Consider the following 21,932-nt stretch of genomic DNA (forward strand, 5'->3'; position numbering starts at 1 on the left):
GAAGTGCACTGGACTATGGTGATGGCTCTCAGGTGATTTGGTGATGGGAGGCCCACGGGGATTACAACCGAGATAGAAAAAGGCACAAAATGATGTAAAAATAAACTATTATCTTTAAAAAGAACAAAAAAAATGGGCTATATCTAGTAAATTGATTCTAGTGAACAAAATTTATGGTAGTATCAGAGTATGATTTCCAAAAATAAATCTAAAGGCATTGTGACTTCCTCAAAAAAGAAGAACATAGGGGTAGAGATACTAAATAGACATTTCTCCAAGGAAGACATACAGATGATGAACAAGCACATGAAAAATTGTTTGTCATCTCTCGTCATGAGGGAAATGCAAATCAAAACCCAAATGAGGGGCAGCCAAGGTGTAGAGCCTGCAGGCTGGAGGCAGGCTCTCATGGCTCCAGTCAGGTGTAGAGTAGAGGGTGCTAGTCAGTGGTTGGAGAATAAAGACAGTGAATCACTTATAAATAGCACCAAAGCAGCACCCAAAGCCCAAATCCAGGAGGGAGAGCGGCTGTTTTCATGGCCTCTTCTTTATCAAACAAAGTGTTATGGAAGTTGCTCTAAAGAACAAACAAGCAAAATACTTTACACATTACAGTGTACAAATAAAAAGCTTTGAGACGCAAGCACTCTAGAAACACTTTGAGAACTTCTCCTGTTCCTGAAGGAGCTCCCTCACTAGTCCTGATGGTCGGGATGCAGAAAGTAGAGTGCTCAGATACACACACAACAAACAACAGAAACAGTGGGCACTTGAAAAAGCCAATCAGGAGCAGCCTGTGAGGGGAGAAGGGCTACCCTAGGAAGAAGACATCTAGCTTGCCGCAGAAAAATGTTGATGTGAAAATGAAAAAGAACAGAAAAATCTTGGAAATGGAGTTAGTAATAGTATTAATGGGACTCCGAATCCTTGGAAGGTGAGTAGATCCTACTGTTGCAAAAAAAAAAAAAAAAAAAAAACAGAGTTGAAGTTAAATGAAAAATTCCTGAAGAACTAAGACCATGGCTTGTCTATCAGTAGCTGGGATTTAATTACAGCTCTTTTATCTTTGCCAAGAATAATGTGGATTCCATTCTAGAGTATTATGCAAATTACAAGAAATTTTGAGAAAACACACATAATGAGTATACTGTGAATGAAGTGGTGGGAGGGTACCTTCCACTTCCTGTTGAGCATTCACTTTCTCCACTGTTGGCGAGGGTGCACTGCACTGAGACCCTGGCAGCCCACCTTGTTGCACCCACGAAGCAGGAGGAAGGAGCACCGTGCACCCTGAGAATGTTTATATGACAATGTTTATATGCTACTGACTTATAACCTCTCGATGAGAAGAGTCTTGCTTTATACTGAATTATCTTCACAATTTCCTAGAATGTCTGGCAACGAATTCTGCAGCTGTGTTCAGGACCCAATTATGAAGCATCCCCTTCAGAGTATGACCAGAAAGCACGTGAGGTATACTCACTTATGTTGGCATCTCCGTAAACACTATTTGTTTTAGTCCTTCTCTTGTGCCAATGTTGTACTTTCTAAAAGTTAGTGTATAATAGAATTGATGTTTGCTTGTTGTTTTATTTTATTCATTCATACATACAAGAACTGGGATCTATACCAAAGATGGGGGGGTTGGGTGAGAGGATTCACCAGAGACAAAGTGGGGAGCAGAACAGGCAGATCCACTGAAATACACTGCTGAGGGGAGCAGCAGGCAGTATGGGAGATGTTTCTACACCACATGTGGGTCCACTCCCTGGCTGGGGTTCAAACTCACACAGCAGTGGCTGATAGCTTGATTGTGCTGAGACTTCAACCCCTGTGCCACCAGGGAGTCCCTGCTGTTTGATTTTGGACAGAGAAAATAAAAGGTTAACAATACCTTTTCTCTTTTGGCAAATTTTCATTTCAAAGTTGCTACCAGTATATTCAGTAATAGACAAGAGAGGCATGTTGTCCTGCCATTTTCTCCTTGACAAGGCTTCTTGTAAATTTTGGGTGTGGGGAGAATGTCTATTCCTCTGATGCTATGCACTTTTATACTGTTTCCATGCTTGATGACAAACATTCTGATTGCTAGTGCTGATGGTCAAGCCAGTGTCTAATTGAACACACTTATCCACCCATGCTCCTTTGTTTTATGGAGCTTGAAGCAAAGAGCTTTGCAAATACTCAGTGTTTCTCCTTAGGTATCTCCTCTCATTAAGACTGTTGAAGGTTGGTGACTTGTCTCATGGTTTTTGTATTTGTGTCTAATGCACTTTTTAACATGATAGGCATAGCACATTGTGTAGCTGCAGTTTTCTGGAAAAGTAAATCTTTTAGAAATTGCTTTTCAGGTCTTCAATAATTTTTTAAGCTTAAAATAAACCACAATGAGATACCATCTCAAACTTGTGAGGATGGGCCATATAAAAAAGATTAGAAAGAAAAAATGTTGGTGAGGGCTGAAGAAAAAGGAGTCCTTGTATACTGTTAGTGAAAATACAGACTGATGCAGACCCTCTTGAAAGAAGTGGGATGGCTTCTCAAGAGACTGAAATGGATCTACTATAAAACCTAGATATTCTACTCCTATCTACCAAAAATAAAGCACAAAAATACTATTTTGAAAGGAAACCTACACACCTATGTTTATGGCAGCACTGCTTACAGTAGCCAAGCCATGGAAACAACTTAAGTGTCTCAAAACATGTAAGTTGATGAACAATATGTTGTATATAAACACAAGCTAATACATGTCAGCAATATAGGCATATAAATTTATGTCATTTGCAGAAATATGGATGGAGATACTGAATAATGTCATTTTCAGATGTATAGAAAAACCAAACAAAGAGTCAGGCAATGACATTCTTGACACCAACCCTTGAAAACTGACTATTGATGTGTGGCTTTCAGAGCGGGGGAGGGAAAGAGAGGTGTAAGAATGGGGAGGTGAGTTGGGAAAACATAATGTATTTTCGTAGAGGACTCCGGGTATATCAGTGGTTGAAGTGCTAGGGTGACTAAATCTAAGGGGCACATCTTATCCTCTAAAAAGACATGCAAGGATGTGAAACAATGTTGCTTTAATAACAATAAGTAAATTAATTAGTACAAAAGAGAAAGTCTTAAAGAAGGCCAAGACTGGAGTGAATAGATATCAGGACATCAATTAAAACAGTGAACAATGGTGCAAAGGTAGAAATAAAAATTTCATAACCACCTTCACATATATGGAGACATGACTTTTATTATGAAGTTATCAATGCAGATAGTGGGAGAAATATAGATATATTTTTTTCTTTCTCTCCTTTCTTTCTTCATACAGAACTGGGATACAGGCCAGAGGTTCAGGGGCTGTGAGATGCTTCACCAGAGACAGAGCAGGGAGCAGAACAGGCAGATTGACAAAGTAAGCTGCTGAAGGGAGCAGTGAGCAAGCAGAAGAGGTCTGCTGCGCCTTGTGGGTCAGCTCTGAGGTGGTGAATAGAACTCCCACTGCAGAGGCTGCAACGTTGCATCCTAACTTGTTGCATAAACAGGGAGGGCCGAAATATTCTTTTCAATTATAGTGATTCAATTTATTTCTAAAAAAAAAAGAATTTTCTCACAGCAACGTGGATGGAGCTGGAAGAGATTATGCTCAATGAAATAAGCAAGAAAGGAAAAGAAAATATTTTAACTTATAGGAAGAATGTAAGGGGACCAAATAAGGGATCAGGAATAAAAATTACAATAAATTTTTAAAATTTAACAGGCAACTACTAATCAGAGATACTGCAGGGGAATTACAGAGAGAGTGAAAACAGGGGTGGGAAGAAAACAATGGGTGATGGTGATGAAACACAGGTGAATCGGTTGTGGGAATTTTACAGGGAATACACCTGAGAGGGGAAAGCATGCATTGTACAAAAAGGAAGAATAATGTAATACACACACACACACACACACATATAGTAATTTTAAAAAGATTATCTTCTTCTTTACACCTTACAATTAATAAACTCAAGGTGGATTATAACTCCAAAGAAAAAAGTAGAAAATCAAGTTTCAAGATGATGTATGGAAGACTATGTTTATGACTTTAGGGAAGGCTAAGATTTAATAAACAACACAGGAAAAATGTCATTTCTCAAAGAACAAGTTGACAAAATAGACATTAACATTACAAACTTCTAGTCAGCAATGGAAACAATTAAAGAGTATGAAATGAATTTCCAGAGGGAGGATATACTTGCAACACACAAGAAATGAACAGTTATACAAGACTATAAAACCTACATTTCAAAATAAGAAGACTAGTGGTGGAAAATGGTCAAAATATGAAATAGAAATTTCATAAAGAGGGATGTAAATATGTTACCAGAACCCAGCTGCCTCAGTGGTGGGAGCCAGTAGGAGCAGTGTTTCTTTTACCCTGCTGTTCCACCACAAGTCAGTTGTGGCAGTTGCTACTCAGAGCTCAGTAACTGCCTTTTTGTCAGCTGTGGCAGATGCTCTTCAGAAACCTGTTATGTAACACTGTATTTTCTGAATCATCAAGGAATGGACCAGTCAGGTATGAGCTATGAGCTCACTGGTGCTAAATGGTCCAATCAGCTACAGTATTGAAAAATGTTCCAGTCTGACTTGTGGGTGGGCACCCTGAACGATGATGTAAGCCAGGATTGGAGAGAGCTGAAAAAGAGACAGTGCCAGCCCCAGCAAAGAGAGATGATCCAGCCCTGAGAGACAACACCTGCCCCCAAGGAAAAGAAGATGGTTCAGCCTCTGCAGGTATGAGAAAGAAGGGGAAGACTCCATTATTGGCCTACAAAGAAAGAGGAAAAGAAGCATCAAGCAGCTGATCTCCAAGGAGGGAAGAGAAGCCAAAGACCTCTGTCACAGTCTGGTTTTCTGGTCTTGTCTGACATTACCTGACAGGATCACCAAAGGTCCTAGGCCTGGTGTCTTAGAGAGCTGCTTGTTGTTGTAACCCAACAACTCACTAAGAGCTGTTAAAGCTGGGTGATGCTGACACTACCTCTGAGGGACCAGTAGTGGCCATCACTACTGGTCAGTGCTATCTAGCATTCCTGGTGACCAGTGGCAATTATCACTGATGCTCTTGTTGAGGTAGAGGCAGTTGGACACTGGCGGCTACAGTAAGCTATTTGTTCAACTGCTTGTAAATAAATCCCATGGGTTGTTCCTGGGTCTTAAGGTCTCTTGCAATTGTGCAGGTGAGAACCCACAGACAGTGACCTATCCTCTTCTCAAGCATTGTCCCTTGCTAGGCTATAAAACATAGAAACCTATTGTGTGGGTGTTAGATTGTAATAGTCCTTTGGATTTTGGCCTTTGGGGGCTCTTTGGTAGCTCTCTGGTCTCAGAGCTGAGGTGGGTGGGTGGCCATTCCACCCTTCAATCTGGCCTCCTGCTTTGTTGCCCTTTTATAGCTTTGTCCACCCATTTTAAATAGATAGTAAGCTGATGAGAAAGTATTCAACATAATGACTAGAAATGCATATAAAGCATCAATTATACACTTTATATATCCACCAGATAGACTGATTTAAAAAAAAAAAAAACAACAAGTTGACAAGGATGTGGATTAACTAGAACTCTTAGCCTCCTGGTACAACCACTTGGAAAACTGCAAAATATACTATAGCTGGATCATTGCATACCTTGCATATGCTTCAAATTCAGCTCCTAGCTACATGTCTAAGAGAAATGTATAAATATGTATTCTGAAAACAAAAAATGTTAACAGCATTATTCATAATAATCTAAATGGGAGGTAGTTCAAGTTTCTATCAATGATAGAATCACTAAATATATTGTTGTATAGTTGCTAATGAAAAGTTACATAACAATATAAAAACAAGTGATTACTGTGAGTAGCAAAACTTATCTGAGATAAAACAAATCTAAACAGTGATGGTTACTAACTTTGAGGTGTGAAAGGATTGGTATTTGGTAAGGAGCACAAGAGTTATTTCTGTTATACAGAATAAGTTGTTTCTTAATGTTTGTAGTAATTATAAGAATACGTTCATACTAGAATTTCGAAAAGTTAAAAACATGACTTTTATATTTACAAAAACTTGTTAGAATAAAATTAATGGAAAGACAAGTAAAAGTACATCTCAAAGGGATAACAGAACAATGAAATTATTTCCATCTTAAAATAGAAAATGTTTATCCAAAATGTACATATCTTCAAAACTAAATTGGTTCATGCAAATAAACAGACATACAATTTTTTTTCTTCATGTGAAAAGTAGGTTTCAAATTAATAGCACATTATAGGAAAATACATTTTTAACATTTATATGATTATATTTCCTTTATCTATTTAATGTCTCAGAAATAATACATTGAAGAATGAGATGGCTATTTTCTTGGGAACATTATATTCTAAAAAATGCAATCTAAAGTATTCCACACTTGTGCTGTTACAGAAGAAGGTCCAGCAGATCAAAACTAATAATGTCCCATGTAGATGAGTAAATTAAAGAGAGGCCATCCTCTACACAATGGGATAGACTACCCAGCTATGAAAACAAAAGGAACTCTTGCCTTTTGTGACAACATTAATGAACTAGAGGGTATTACGCTAACGAAATAAGTCAGAAGGACAAAAAAAAAAAACAAAAACAAAAACAAAAAACAAAAAAAAAACTGATGGTTTCATTCATGTGGAATATCGAAAAATAAAACAGGTCAGGCAAAATCAAACCGAAAATTGAACTATAGAAATCTAACTGTGAAATGCTTCCAAAGGCAGAGAAGATAGTGAAGAGTACAGTGGGGAGAGGGCCCAAGGGACTAGGGTGGAGAACGCTAAGTGTTTTGGTGTTAGCAGGCATTTGGCATAAACATGGCAGTTTTTGAACATTCTCACATGCACATGCTTAAGAACTCATGACGAGAACCAAAAGCAGACATGCAGACTGATTAAACAAAAAAAACAAAAAAAAAAACAAAAAAAAAAAAACTTAAGTATAAGGGGAGAGAACATAGATTAGTTAGCCAGCACATGATTAGATGCTACTTGTCCCATTGTGCCAGTGTTGAGGTGTTAGTTATAGCTGATATAAACAAGAGAGTGAGGCATGCCTATGTGCAGTGTTTAAAGGTCTACCTGGCCTCCCACCTCCACCTGCAGTTCCCAGAAGCCCCTCTGCTGAGGAAGTCTGGTACATGCCAGCTGAGAGGTGGAGCCATGACTTCTGAGATCCAGGCAGCATGGAAATGTATCCAAGGAGGATGGTGCCTGATGCCATGGCCTCAACAAGTGCTCTCTCCCCTGCAATGGTGATATATCCAGTATCTCCCCCCTTTTAATTTTAGTTACCATTGTATCATGCGATTCAAATGTATGGGTGCTGTCGTGTGGCCTCTGAAGACAGTCTTTCGAAGGGTTCCAGGGTGTTTAAAGAAAATATTGATCAATCATGAGACATTGTCCATGGATTGTGAATGAGGAAAAGCTCCATTCATAATAAATGAATAAGCTAAAAGGTCTGAGAAGTTACTCAAGTAGCAAAATGAGTACCAGAAAAGCTAAAAGGAAGGAAAAAAATTGTTAAAAAAAATTTAAATTGTTCTATTAAAATTATTTTAGTTCCACCTTCCTCCTAATTCTACTAGACAGAAAGGCTTTGGTAAACTAAATCTAACTTCAACTTATTTTTCATAAGTTCACAGAAAGAATAATGGACACAACTTTTCTTGGCTTTATTGGGGCTTTCCATAGGGATTTTAAATAGAGCTCTCAGAATGTGGTCAATACAGGCTTTGGAAGCAAGTCCACAGTTTTACAAAGCCCCACCTCAGATTTCCTTTTCTCCAAGTTCCAGAGCTTTCTCCCTGAGGTCTCAAGGAATGCCAATGGAAGCCCACTTTCTCATATTCTTTCTCACATTCCTTGGAGGTCTCTGGAACCCTACAGGCAAAGTGGCAGGCTCTCTTGGTCTGTTTGGTTTTAACTCCCAAAAGATATTCCAATCTAATCTTTAGTATTGAAATTTGCCTCCAATTCTCTAATTTAAGTAGAGATAAATAAAATTCCTTATTAAAAATTCCATATATTTATGAAAAGATAAAAACATTGCCATGACTCGGAAGAATTAGGAATTTTTCCATATGGCAATATCAGTGAGAGGGAAAATGCAAGCACACATTTATTTTGTTAACAAAAATGCAGTGTAACATTAACTGAAAGGAAGTTTTCTGAATCAAAAAAGAAAAGCATAACCAAAAAAAAAGTATCATCTCAAACTACTACTTTTTTTAATCAATTTTTAAATTTTCTTACATTGTTCTTCACTTTCGTACAGTATTTGATTTCTCTCTTTAGGTGCAGGCTCCACTGATATACAACACCCAGTCACCTGTAAACTATCACCATGGTTCCTGTGCTTATCCCACTCCTGTTTTGATCCCTTTTCCTCCCTGCTGTAGCCTCAGATCTATAGCTATATTTTTTTAGCCCTTTGTTCAGTTTCCCTATTTTTGTCCTATAAGTGAGATTATCTGATATTTTTCTTCTTCCTTCTGACTTATTTCATTGAACATGATCCCTCCAGCTCCACCCATGTTACTGCAAATGGAATGAGTTTATCTTTTTTGATTGCTGAGTAGGATTCCATTTTGTATATAGAACATATCTTCTTGATTCAGTCATCAGTGTTTTGGCATTTAGATTGTTTCCATATCTTAGCTATTGTAAATAGTGTCACAATAAACATAGGGTGCTTGTTTCTTTGTAATTAAAGTAAATCTTAAGAGTAGAATTGGTGGGTTATATGATAGATCCATTTTTAATAATTTGTGGGTCCTTCACATAGTTGCGCATAGTGGCTGGGGATCAGCTTGTGCTGCAGTGGTTGTGAATAGTTTCACAGAGCTGAGACTTACCCACTTATCCCCTTGCACCACCAGGGAGGTCTGTTTTGTTTTTTTTTTAATGTGAGCTATTCCTAATGGTGCAAGGTGGTATCTCATTGTGGTTTTGCTTTGCTGGGATAAAGAGTGATTTTGAGCATCTCTTCATATGCCTGTTCGACATTTGCTTTTCCTCTTTGAAGAAGTGTCATTTTAGAGCTTCTATTTTATTTTTTTAAAAATATTTATTTTTACTTATGCATACAGAACAGGGGTACAAGCCGGAGGTGTGGGGGCTGTGAGAGGATTCATCAAAGACAGAGTGAGGAGCAGAACAGGCTGACTGATGAAGTACATTGCTGAGGGGAGCAGCAGGTGAGTGAAGAGGTCTTTTGTACCATGTGGTCACCTCCAGGGTGGGGTTGAACTCATGTTGAAGTGACTTTAGCTTCATAGTGCTGTGCTTTAATCCGCTGTGCCACCAGGGATGTCCTCTATTTTTCAATTGAGTTGTTTGTTTTTTGTTGAGTTGTTTAAGCTCTCTGTAGATCTTTGTTATAAGTTCCTTATCAGTTATATGGAGGGAAGATATTTCTACCATTTTTTAATAATATAATATTAATTTCACATCATTTTGTGCCTTTTTCCATCTCAGTTTTTCTACCATTTTGTGAAGTGCCACTTCATTTTGGTTATTGTCTCTTTTGTTGTTGTTGTTGTTGCTGTTTTTATTTTTAGTTTGATATAGTCCCAGCTGTTTATCTTTTCCTTCATTTTCTTTGCTTTGGGGGATGAGTCCTCAAAGATATTTCTGAGATTTGATATATGTTAGTAGTATTTTTGCCTAAGCTCTCATGTACACATTTTATGGTTTCAGGTATTACATTCAGGTCTTTTATCCAGTTTGAGTTGTATTTTGTGTATGGTTTGAGGAGTAGTCTAGCTTCATTCTTTTGCATGTAGCAGTCCAGTTTTCCTAGCACCACTTATTGAAGAGATTATCCTTGTTCTAAGTGTATTCTTTGCTCCTTTGTCATAGATTAGTTGACCATATATATGTGGACTTACATCTGGATTTTCAATTCTATTCCATTTGCCTGTGTCTTTGTTTCTGTTCTAGTAACATGCTGTCAGCTATTTGTTAAAATAATATTCATGCTCTATACCACATTCAGTCCTTTGTAGAAAAACATTTCTCAAGTTATATTATTTAGCAATGAACTTAAGATATTGTGAGTTCTGTTTCCCATTAATTTCTGCATAAACAATTTCTGCAAATGTCAAAATTCTGAAGTGGCCAAAATTAATAATCTGATAATAACATAATCGACAAGTAAATTTGTTCAATGTTGCAATCAAGACTCCAGGACATCAATCAAAATTGACAAGAAATATTAAAATAGTAGACTTATAAAAGGTTTCACATAAATTTTATGCAGATATTATTTATGTGTATACCAGTATGAAACATTTTTCCAAGCAACAATATTTCTCATAAAGTTTCAATTACCAGGTAAAATACCAAATATAAAAAATTCATTTAATCTTTTTTCCCATGAGGAAAGAGAAAAATTTTACTAAGTATCTTAGCTCTACCGAGGTTCCATTAAAAGTTTTTCTGGTCAATCAAAACTTCCATTTTTCCTCATTTAGAGTTATGGGAAGTTTTGTTATAACATTAGAATAAAAATTAATTACCTAATAATGACAATCAAAGTTCTGGCTAAATTCAGAAGCATTGTGCTGACTGCCAAACTTCAACCTATTGCTTTAAACCGCAATTCAAATTTTTAATTTTTAAAAAACATAGTTTACCTACCCCCAAGTTTAATTGTAGCAATACTACAATTTTATAGGTATGGGTGTTACAAACCAGCACTTTGAATTTCAAATTAGTTCTCATTAACCAAAACTATAATACTCCATGATTCCTGTACTTGTACTAGTACTTGTACTAGTTCTTATTATATTTTCTGAGATGAAAATTTCTATGGGTCCTACCTATACCTGTTTTATATTCTCCAAAGGCCAGAACAATTATACACCAAGGGAAACACATTTAGGCATACAATATCTGAAAACATCTCCCTTTGTTTTCATTTGACCCATAAAGGATGTCTTATACAGCTACACTTTTAATCGTATTTATCACAGAGCTTCTCTTGCTTCCTTATGAGCACAAACTTCAGATACTTTTCAGTGCTGGTGTCCAGGGGGCATTCATTCCTCCTGTGGACTTTTCTTAATTTGGACCCATATATATCAATTGGAATAAGGAAAATAAATGACCTATGAAGGGAGATTTACTAGCTTTAATGACAGATGCACTTGGAAAATGAATTAACATAGTATGATGATCCTTCCAAATGTCCTAGTCTGCCCATTATTGAAACATTTACATGAAGAAATACATTCTGGAAGAGCATACACCTTGTTGGAATACATGTACCCATATCTAAAAGGGCCTCTTTGCCTCTATTGATGTATGCATCAATAGAAAACTGAAGATTCCCACTTATATGCCAAGAAAAAACTCCAAGCTCACTCATCCTGAAACTACTAGGGATCAATATCTGGGCATGTGTCCTTTAAAACCTAGAGAGAGGATTTTATTCAAATATTTAAAAATCCACTGGCAACTGTAAGTATCTTTAGGTCTTTGTGGGTGTCTTCTTAAGTTGAGTGGAAGAATTTCCCATTAAGATGGAAAAGTTGAAGAGTCCTTGAAACAATTGCTGAAGAAAATAACTACACAATTTTGGATTGTTTGACTCAATTAAGAGTAACAGTGGGCTTGGATTTGTTTCAGAATTTACTCAGAAAGTCGGTAATGCCTTACAGACTACTTAGAAGATACATGCTGTTTGGAGATTACAATCTACAGGAGAAAAAGAAAATGGTTCCCATATAAGCAGATTTTGGTTACACTATGCCAAGAAACACACCTGTAATGCAATTAATTATTGCCCACCAACCTATTATGGATAAGAGTGGATCCTAGAATTGGACTAAATTTAAGCCTCTGAAAAATGTCTTTGGAAAACCATTCTTAGCTTCAATTTGAACACTATACCACTGAACAAAAATATAGCATCAAAGAGTGCATAAAATATATCCAGAAAATTTTGGCTGTAAATCATAACTTTATTTAGATGTTCAATTGCCTCCAGAAGAATTGCCTCCAGAACCAATACACCTTTTCAGACCTGGTTATTATGTCATACTCAAGACTTGGCATAGTAGAAATGTCCACACTCAACTGTGAGAAAAATAATCTGGTCTTTAAGATGTTTTGCTAACCACTTCTTTGAAATTTTCACGAATAATACCCTGTGTGCATCACTCCAAAATGCAGAAATTAATCACCAAAGCCCGGTGGACTGTCAAAGACCTCTAATATTTGCTTAAGAAAAAAGCAAAAACAATTTTTTTCTCTCTTTAAACTCTGTTGCTGGATTCCCCAAGAATGACGTTTGGATGAACACTGGAAACCCTGAGATGATAAAGCTATGAGCTTTCTTTAGTCACATAGTTGACTATTCATTGCCATCTGAAATTTTAGATATATCCTTTTGGTGACCAGGACAATGCATTACCACTACACTGACAGAAACTATTTCTTTCAGATTGTTTTTATTAAGGACAAGATCTCTAGTTGGTGCTTAATGTCTTTAATGATGACTCTAAGGAGTTCTCTTTCTTTCCATATGGCCCCTTTGTTCATATAGGACCATGAACAAATATTTTGAGTCTGTGTAGATGCTTGTCCTGAAATAGTTGCAGGACTTAGATCAAGGCTATCAATTTAGCCTTCTGCGCTTACATTGTTCCTGGGGGTAGCTAGTTTTTATGGTGCTGTGAAGCATAAGCACCACATAATCTATGAATTCTTGACCCATAATGTTGCTCTGCAGCTGAATCTAATGGGTTGGTCAGGCAAATTTGGCCAGGCAGTTTGCATTCACTCAGTGGTTTCCAATCAGTATGAATTAAGAGTACATCTTTATTGCTCATGATATTGCTTGGAAGAAAGGTATCCGGGCTTAATGAGTTAGCAACTCACAGCTGAAGGGGTAAAATTTTTCACTTCATACAAAAGTTAAGAGTTGCAATTACAGTTTACAAACACAGAGGTGATCTATTAGTGCTATGATATAGTTGTTTAAGCAGTATGTAGTAAGCTGGATTTCTGGTCCTAATAATTAGATCATCACTCACAAGTCTCACTTGTGAGACTGTCCCACATTTCTGATAAAGTCAGAAAAGCTTCCTGGGGTCTAGTAGCCCAAATCCTGGTACAAAAATCAACTTTCACTATATTTGATCAAAGAATTACTGACATTCTGGAGTACAAAACAATAGTTTGGAGTTTCTGCCCTTTGGGTCCTTTGTATAGGGAGTTGGTTATTAGTCATCCACATTGGGGGTCCACATTCTATAAAATCCAGACTTTCCCAAAGCCCCATATAATGGTCTTTATTTATCAGGGACTTTGATAGCTGAAATCACTCATTTTCCTTCAAGAACATTTATTTATATTCTTAACCTCAAATTTCAAGTATGCTCCTTTTGTGTATCTGAGTCCCTTAAGGTAACACCTTACAATCACTTTCTGCAAAGTGATTTAAAATCTACAAGGGCAGAGACCCTTGTCTCTGTCTTGTGAGACCCTATGCACCACAGGGGAAGTACCAGAGTTGAGTCAGGCCATTCAAAGCCCAGTAAAATCTTATCAGCTGCATACTTAACATAGTGAATCACAGACTTCTATAGTGGGAGACACTAGAACTGAGCCAGTAAAATCATCATCCCACAAAACCCCAACAGGCACCCACACCATTTAGATAAAGGTCAGACTGATATAGGTGGAGGAGCTACACCAAGCAGAAGCCCCATCAACAACAGTACAGCCCAAAACAAATAACAGAGAAGGAAAAACCCAATAAATAGACATATGAATACTTGGCGGAATAATAAAAAGAGAGAACAAACCTCCAGAAACCAGCATTAAAGGCATGAAAGACATGTGTTTTATTTTTTCTTTTAAATATTTATTTATTTGTGCATAAAAGAACTGGGGTCAGGCCAGAGTTGTGGGAGGGTGGTGAGAGGATTTACCAGAGACAGAGTGGGAAGCAAAATAGGCAGGTCCACTGAAATACACTGCTGAGGGGAGCAGTGGGCAAGACAGGAGAGGTCAGCAACCTGGCTAGGAATCAAACTTGTGCTGCAATGATTGCTGAAAGCTTCATAGTGCTGTACCTTAACCCCTTGTGCCACAAGGGAGGCCCCAGAAGATATGTTCTTCTTATCAGAAACGAGTTTAAAACTGTCATGAAAAATAAAAAAATAATAAAAATAAATACAATACAGAAAAACAAATACCCTTAGAAATTGAATCAACAAACATGAGCTAAATTAAAGTCCCAAGGAAAACAATGGAAGTTCAGGATATAAAAAAGAAATAGAGGAGATAAAAATACAGGAGATAGCTACAGAAGTAGAATAGACCAAATGGAAGAATGAATAATTGCACTTCAATATGTAAGTGAGCAAAGAATCCATGTAGCAAGGAAAAGATATAAACAAAGTAAAAAAAAAATGTAAGAAAATGTAAGAAAAATGGGCACACTAGTGGGAAAGTAAGAGAAAGGAACTGAGAATGTATTTTTAGAGATAGAGGAAAGCTTCTTGAACCTAGAGGAGTTAAATGTATAAATCCAGGCAACTAATGGTACCTAGTTATATTTAAACAAAATGAGACCTACACAAAGACATATATATATATAGTAGTGAAATTTCCAAAAGTTCAATGTGGAGCAAACATTGAAACTGGCAAGGGGGAGAAGGCAGATAACATATAAAGATTCCCATACCAGGTTAACATTGAACTTACATGAAAAATTACTATGGGTAAGGGGAGAATGAAATAATGTGTTCCAAATATTCAAAAATAAAATCTGAGGCAAGAATAATATATCCTATCAGGCTATCTTTCAGATATGAAGGAAAAATAAAGGCCTTCTCAGAAAAAGGGAAATTAAATGAGTTTATAATTTAAGATTACTACTCCAGGAAATTTTAAAGGAGTTCTTGCATTTAAACCAAAGAGAGGAACATTCACAAAGAACCATAAAAAAGGAAATAATTGAACCAGACAAATTAAAGACAAATGGCAGTAACAGACTTTTATATTCACTCTAAATGTAAATGAATTGAACTCACCATCAATAAAAAGACACGGAATATATTTCTAGATCAAGAAATAGAAAACAATCTTTTGATGTCTCCAGGAAACTCATCTAACCTCCCAAAAATATTGTATCAATGTAAAGGGCTGGAAAATAATCCTCCAAATGAGGAGTGGGATCCAAAGGAAAACAGGGGAAGTGATATTTATATCAGACAAAATAGATTTCCATTTCAAAATGTAGTAAGTGACAGAAAAGGACAATATATAATGATGAAGGTAACAATACATCAAGAAGACATAAGACCCATCAATGTATACTCACCAAATAAGAGAACATCAAAATACATTAGGCAACTACTATCAACTCTTAAACAGACATTAGGAAAAACACATTTGTGGCAGGAAACTTTTTTTTTTTAAGTTTAAATCAAATCATAGAACTTTATTAAAGAATCAGACTAAAGGGTACACTTTAAGCAGATCTAGCTAGCAGCATAAAACTGCATATTAGTAAAGGATTGGCTCTCTCTTTGAATGAGTAAAGAGAAAACTGCTTCCTACTCTGTGAAAAATAATAAGCTCAGGAGTTTTCTTCTGTTTCTCCAACAACATATCGCCTTCCTGTAACCACTTCTGCTTGTAAGTTCCATCTAGCAAGGCATCCAGATGTTGAAGAGGAGTAGGTGTTTTATCTTTAAACCTTGTTAATAACCAGTGTTGAATAGCTTGAAACTGTACAGCTCTTTCAGACAGAAGTTCTACTTTTTCTCCATTTATGCGCAGCTCAAAATGATGATCTATCAGCTCAAATATTCTTGCAGGGGAATAGACCCAGAAAAAGAACATGCAAAATCTTTGATTCCTTGTTTTTCAAAATATTCTTGAAGGTGGACAATAAGCTCTTTTGTTAGGAGCCAAAGGTCTTCCAATTGTTCACTCTGAATGTGGTACCATTGAGAGATTTTTGGAAGCGAGAAGTGTAACTCGGAAGTCTCCTAATAAGTGAAAACCCATTACATTCACCTGATCATCTTCTGACTGATTGGCAAAGCCTGGAAAGAGACTGAGAAGACTGACTCGAGATTTGTTAGTATTGATTGTTAGTTTGTGGCTTGCAGTGTTTGAAAGCTGACCTGGAAGGGATATTAAATTCAGAGGAAGTCTAAATTTACACTGGATAACTCAAGGAATACCATCAGGATTTTGATCTGTTGGCCTGGAATAAGAAACGACAGCATTTCCTTCCACTTCAGATGATGTATAACTTTCTTTCAGATAGACAGAAAAAGCTACTGTTCTGATCATCTCTGGTGCCATGAATTCAAAGGGGAACTGATTACACATCAATACTAATGGTGGCTGCACATAAACTGACAGTTTGACTTTTTGCAATGATACTCGATTCTGCAGTGTGATGGGAGGGACAAGCTTAGCTCCCACTTCAATATCAGTTGCCCTTGAAACTGAATCAAAGTTAGGAGAAACCATGGCAGGAACTTTCAAGTCATCTTCCTTCTCAATTGTGGGTCAAACATCTTGTGATCTGTTAACATCTCTTATGATCTTTTGAAGTTCTTTTAATTCTATATCAAGTTCACTGTAGTTTATTTCTTGAGCTTCAACTTTTGGAGCTTGGAACAAAGAAATGTCTGTCCCCGGGTATGAACACTGTAAGTGACCATCATCACTCAAAGTGACTATCACTCCCTTTAAATTATGCAAGCATACCACTCTTCATGAAGATATCAACTGCACAGAAAATAAATAGTATATAATAGATTTAGCCAAATAATTATATTGCATGAAGTTAAGAGACTTTATACACCACTGCACTACATGCAAAAAAAAGTGGATTACAGATTTTTCTCATGTGCACATGTATTCATTCTCCAAAACAGACCACATACTGTGTCACAAAAGAAACATCAATAATTTCACAAAGATGAAAATCACACCGAACATCTTCCCAGGAAACTTATTAAAATAGAAATCAATTACAAAAAGGGTTCAGGGAAGATATTTAATACATGGTCATTGAGCAACACTTTATTGAAAGACTATGAGGTTAAAGCAAAACCAAAATCTTGAGACTAATTACAATGAAGACACCATCTTCCAGAACATATAGGATACATCAAGAGCCAAACTAATACTGAAATACAGGCCCATTTCAAGAAAAAAAATAACCTAAAACATTAATGAAACCAACTTGGTTCTTTGAAATAAAATATACAAACCTCTGGTGATAGGTTTGGAAACCAGTAAGGAAGATGTAAGGAAATGGGGATAATTATCAAATAATTAGGATCAAAAATGAAGAGGAGACAATCACAACAAAAGTTATAAAAATTCAGAGGATTAGAAAATACTAGAGGCATTTATAATATAATAGTTTCAATGTCCTAGAAGAGGTGAAAAATTCATCAGGATAATTAACCATCCAAAACTGAAAGAGTAGAAATAGAAATCCTGAACAAATCTATCTCAAGCACATAAATTAATTTAGTAATCAAAACATTCCCCAAAACAAAGGACCAGAAGGATTCACAAATGAGTTCTACAAACATTCACAGATGAATTATACTCACCCTCTTCCAAAACACTGAAAAAGAAGGATACTTCCTCCCATATTTCATGAGACCAACATTACTATATTAGGAAAAAGAAAGAAATACAAAAAAGCAAACTACAGATCGGCCCTCCCTGGTGGCTAGTGGGTTAAAGTGCAGTACTGCTTCAGTGCAGAGTTTGATCCCAGGGCCCGCAAGTGACCACATGGCACAGCAGACCTCTCCTGTTATTCCCGTCACTCCCCTCAACAGTATACTTTGTAAATCTGCCTGTTCTGCTCCCCATGCTGTCTCTGGTGAATCCTCTCACCACCCCTGCACCTCTGGCCTGTAACCCAATTCTGTACGCATACAAAAATATTTTTTAAAAAAGAAAACAACTACAGATCAATTTCCCTAATGTAAAACCCTCAATAAAAATCTTTGTATACCATATCCAACAATACATTAAAAGGATCACACACCATGACCAACTGCAGTTCACAGCTGTGACACAAGGTGGTTCAGGATCTGAAAAGCAACAAACATAATTCACCTCATCAACAAAAAGAAAGAAAATACATGATGAAATCAATGGATGCCAAAAAAGCATTTGATAAGTTACTATATCAGTTTATGATGAAAACTGTGTAAAAACTGGGGATAAATTAAATTTCTCTTAACATAATAAAAGCCATGTTTAACAAACCCACAGCTAACATTATTCTCAATGGTGAAAAAACTGAAAACTTTTCCAGTAAGATCTTGTACAAAGGTCCTATAAAGACTATCCTTTGAAAGCTGTGTGTAAAACTGGACCATTCAGGGTAAAAGGGCTTGGGGAGGAGTGAGAACATATAGCAAGAGAGAACAAAGGACGATAGTGGTGAACTACATGTGATTTGGTGGTGTGTACGACAGTGACTATACCCAAGGTTTGGGAGGGAATAACAATAATGTTAGCCAATGTTACATCAGAAAACAAGCAAACAAATGAACAAACAGAGTCTTATATTCTTCTGTCCCCAATTATATTGAAGGCCCACAATTAGAAAATCATGCACATAGTATATGCAGATATCAACATATTATAGGATGCACTGTTTCAGTAGGAACTTTCTGAGATCCCTAGTCAGTATTTTCCCCAAAATTGTCAAGGAATGCTTAAACTCATGTAGATGTGCAGTGGAGCAATAGTAGTGTTTTTAGACTCTGGGTCCTGTCATTAAAAAACAGAGTAGCCAATCCCAGGTATTTGCTGAGATGCAGTATTTCCAGTATTTGGATCCAGCCCAAATCCCCCAATATGATAGTTAATAGGGTAAAAGGACTTGGCACAGTAGGAAGTATGTCCTGGACAAGATCATTAATGGCTTTCAAATCTTCAACTAAATAGTATTATTTCTATAGTGTTTTCTTTACTGGCATCTTTGGACTGTTGTAAGGAGAGCATCAGGGCCAAATGTGGGTGTGTTGAAAAATCTTTTGTGATATGAGCTGGATTCTTCTGAAGGCCAATTCTTTCAAAAGATATTTCTGCTTCTTTCAGTCTGCTTCTAATTCACACTTCTAAAGTTACATCATCTTCATTTTGGCATGGCCAAGGGTTCCACAAACCCAGATGACATTATCTGCCCTTTGGTAGATTTCCAGGATAAGCACTTCACCTTTTGGTGGACAATCCAAATGAGTACCATATGAATGGGTTGCTTCTAAGTACAGTCACTGATCTTGGGCTGTGAAACAATCTGTTCATTAAATATATACCAGATGTCATGGTCAATGAGAGGAATTGAACACTTCCATGCATAGAAAGTTGTGTTAGAGGTTTGTGTCACCATATTGATATTAATGAGGTTTTAAGGAATCTTTCTGTTATGGCCTATTACCTCAGTGACCAGTGCAGCTTTTTGCTGACCTAAGTAATTTAGAATTTAAATTCAGTTAGGTTGCTCCAGGGTCTACCAAAAATCAATCAAATGTTTCCCCAAGGTGAGAGTTACCCAGGGTTCCAAATGCATTCTCATAGTGAGTTTTTCACATGAGGAGTTCCTGAGTCCCTTGTTCTTCATCTGAGCCCACTCTGGCCTACCATTTGTCTCCTTTCCTTACTCCTTGTTCTTCCTTCTTTCTACCCTGCCTGCATTCTCTTATGTGACCACTGTCTGGAGCTGCTTTCTGTGCTATCATCAGTTTCCTTTCTGTTCTTCCCACTTTTTTATTACTTCTTCCCTTTCTTGCATCTGATCTGGGAATGTATCCTACCAACAGCAATTTCCCTCATTTCACTTCTTTAAAGTTTCAATTCCTCTATTTTTTTTTGTTGTTGTTGTTGTTGTTGTTCTCTTTTCCTCTTACTCGTGTCCTGTTTTCTCTCTCTTCAAAAATGCTTGCAGGCCTAGACTTCTAAAGATTATATCCACCAACTGGAAAGAGCTCATCACTCTAGCACCTTCTTTCTTGCTTGATTCCTCTTTATATACCAAGTAATCTGAACAGAGGATATCATGTTAATCATCAGAATATTTTGGAACCTTTGAAATCAAGTCTGCATAAATACTATTAGTTTTGATAATACTTTCAAGAATCTCAGTCTTATTCTCATTAGCATGTTACTAAAGCTCCAGTATCTCACTCTTCTTAAACAGTCTATCCCTCAATCCTATTAATAAGCACCTCTTCCAGGGTTCCAGCTTATCCATTTCATCATCATTGGGTCAAAGTTAGGGTCAACCATTGGTATACCCATTGGAAATCGGTAAAGAGGGAACTGTCCTATCCCACTGTAGTTCTTTTGGACAATGAGAATGATAACTTTCTGGACTCATCCAAGGAGTAGGAATAGCCTGTGGAGCTTCTGCAACTGCCCTAGCAGGGTCACTGTCCTCTTGAAAGGAATTCTCCCTTGGTAAATACAAAGTCTTAATAAGGTGGTCTCTTCCTTTTATAGCTGTCATGTGAGGGGATGGCTGCTTTGCCTTTCATTATGCCACTGGAAGTCTCTGCTTTTTCTAAATCTAATTTATGAAGGAACATAAAGGGGTGTATAAGTTTTCTCATCCCATCTGTCTAATTTTTTGCAAAATTCTACAAACTGAAAAATAGGTCTGATAAATTAAAGATGTCAATAGAACATTTTTTTGACTCTAGTTCATATGCAAGCTAAGCACTGTTACAGAAATAAACTAAACTAAAATGGTTCCTAGACACTGACTTACAGCTGAACTTGCCCCATTAGTCATATCATTCACCCAAGTGCACTTGACCAGAATAGCTTTATCTCCTCTCAAGCCAAAAGCAAAATTGTAGAAAGTGCACATACAAATACTGAGAAAACTCCCAGAATAAAAAGTGCTAAGCCAGAGGTGAAAATGAGTCCCACAAAATCTCACATAAAGCCAGCCAGTATGGAAATTGGGGCCAGAAAGAAGGCACCAATTTCCACTGCTTTGGTAAATGTTCCTTCCCTTGCCATAAGGGGACAGACACATCCTGTAACTCTGGTGGTGGATGTGGTGTGATGATATGCATCAGAGGGGATATAATGCTATACCTCTGAGTCACACATGGTGTTGTAAACCAATATTACCCACCTCAGTTAAAAAAGAAGAAATCTTCTTTGTCTTGAACTCTGGTAATTTCACTATGTGTCTTTGTGTATGTCTCATTATATTGATTTAACCAGGTGTTCTTTTCATTCTTAGATTTGCATATTTAATTCTGTCTTCAAGTTTTGAAAGCTCTCTTCTTCTATTATGTCTTTGTGTAAACTTTCTGCCTTCCCCTTCTCTTTTCTTGCTGTGATAGCCATTATCATCACATTGCCTTTCCTAATGGAGTTGAATTTTTATTGAATGCTCCATCAATTACTTGTTATTGCTTTTATTTCATATTTTCTCTTCTCCCATCTGGGTTCCTTGTATATTACTATCATTGAGGCCACTGAGTTGATCCTATATTTGTTCTATCCTGCTTCCATAGTTTTCTTTAGAAGCTTTTATCTCACCTAATAAGTTCTTTACCTCTTGAAATTGTTATTTTCTTATATAAAATTTCAACTCCTATTTTCTATTCGTTAATTTTATTTATGAACTTATTCATTTGTTTTTATGATTTTGCTGTATATTTTTATTAGCTTTTATGAGTTCTGTTATATCACTTTGACTTGCCCTTCTGCATTTTCTTCTTGTACTTGGAATTTTTTTATCATAGCAATTTTATTTCTCTCTCTTTCATAAGGACATATAATCTTTCACATCTCTCTGGCTGGATTTTGGAGAGTTGTTCTCTCCATCCTATGTCATATTCCCATGGACTCT

General features: G+C 36.8%; 1 pseudogene; it reads right to left on the reverse strand.

Moving 5' to 3' along the window:
* Positions 1 to 15,571: 15,571 nt before the first annotated feature.
* On the reverse strand, positions 15,572 to 20,570 carry LOC101622947 (annotated as a pseudogene).
* Positions 20,571 to 21,932: the final 1,362 nt, after the last annotated feature.

This window comes from Condylura cristata, unplaced genomic scaffold (genome assembly GCF_000260355.1).
Source record: "Condylura cristata isolate star-nosed mole 26May11 unplaced genomic scaffold, ConCri1.0 scaffold00007, whole genome shotgun sequence".
Classification (NCBI taxonomy): Eukaryota; Metazoa; Chordata; class Mammalia; order Eulipotyphla; family Talpidae; genus Condylura; species Condylura cristata.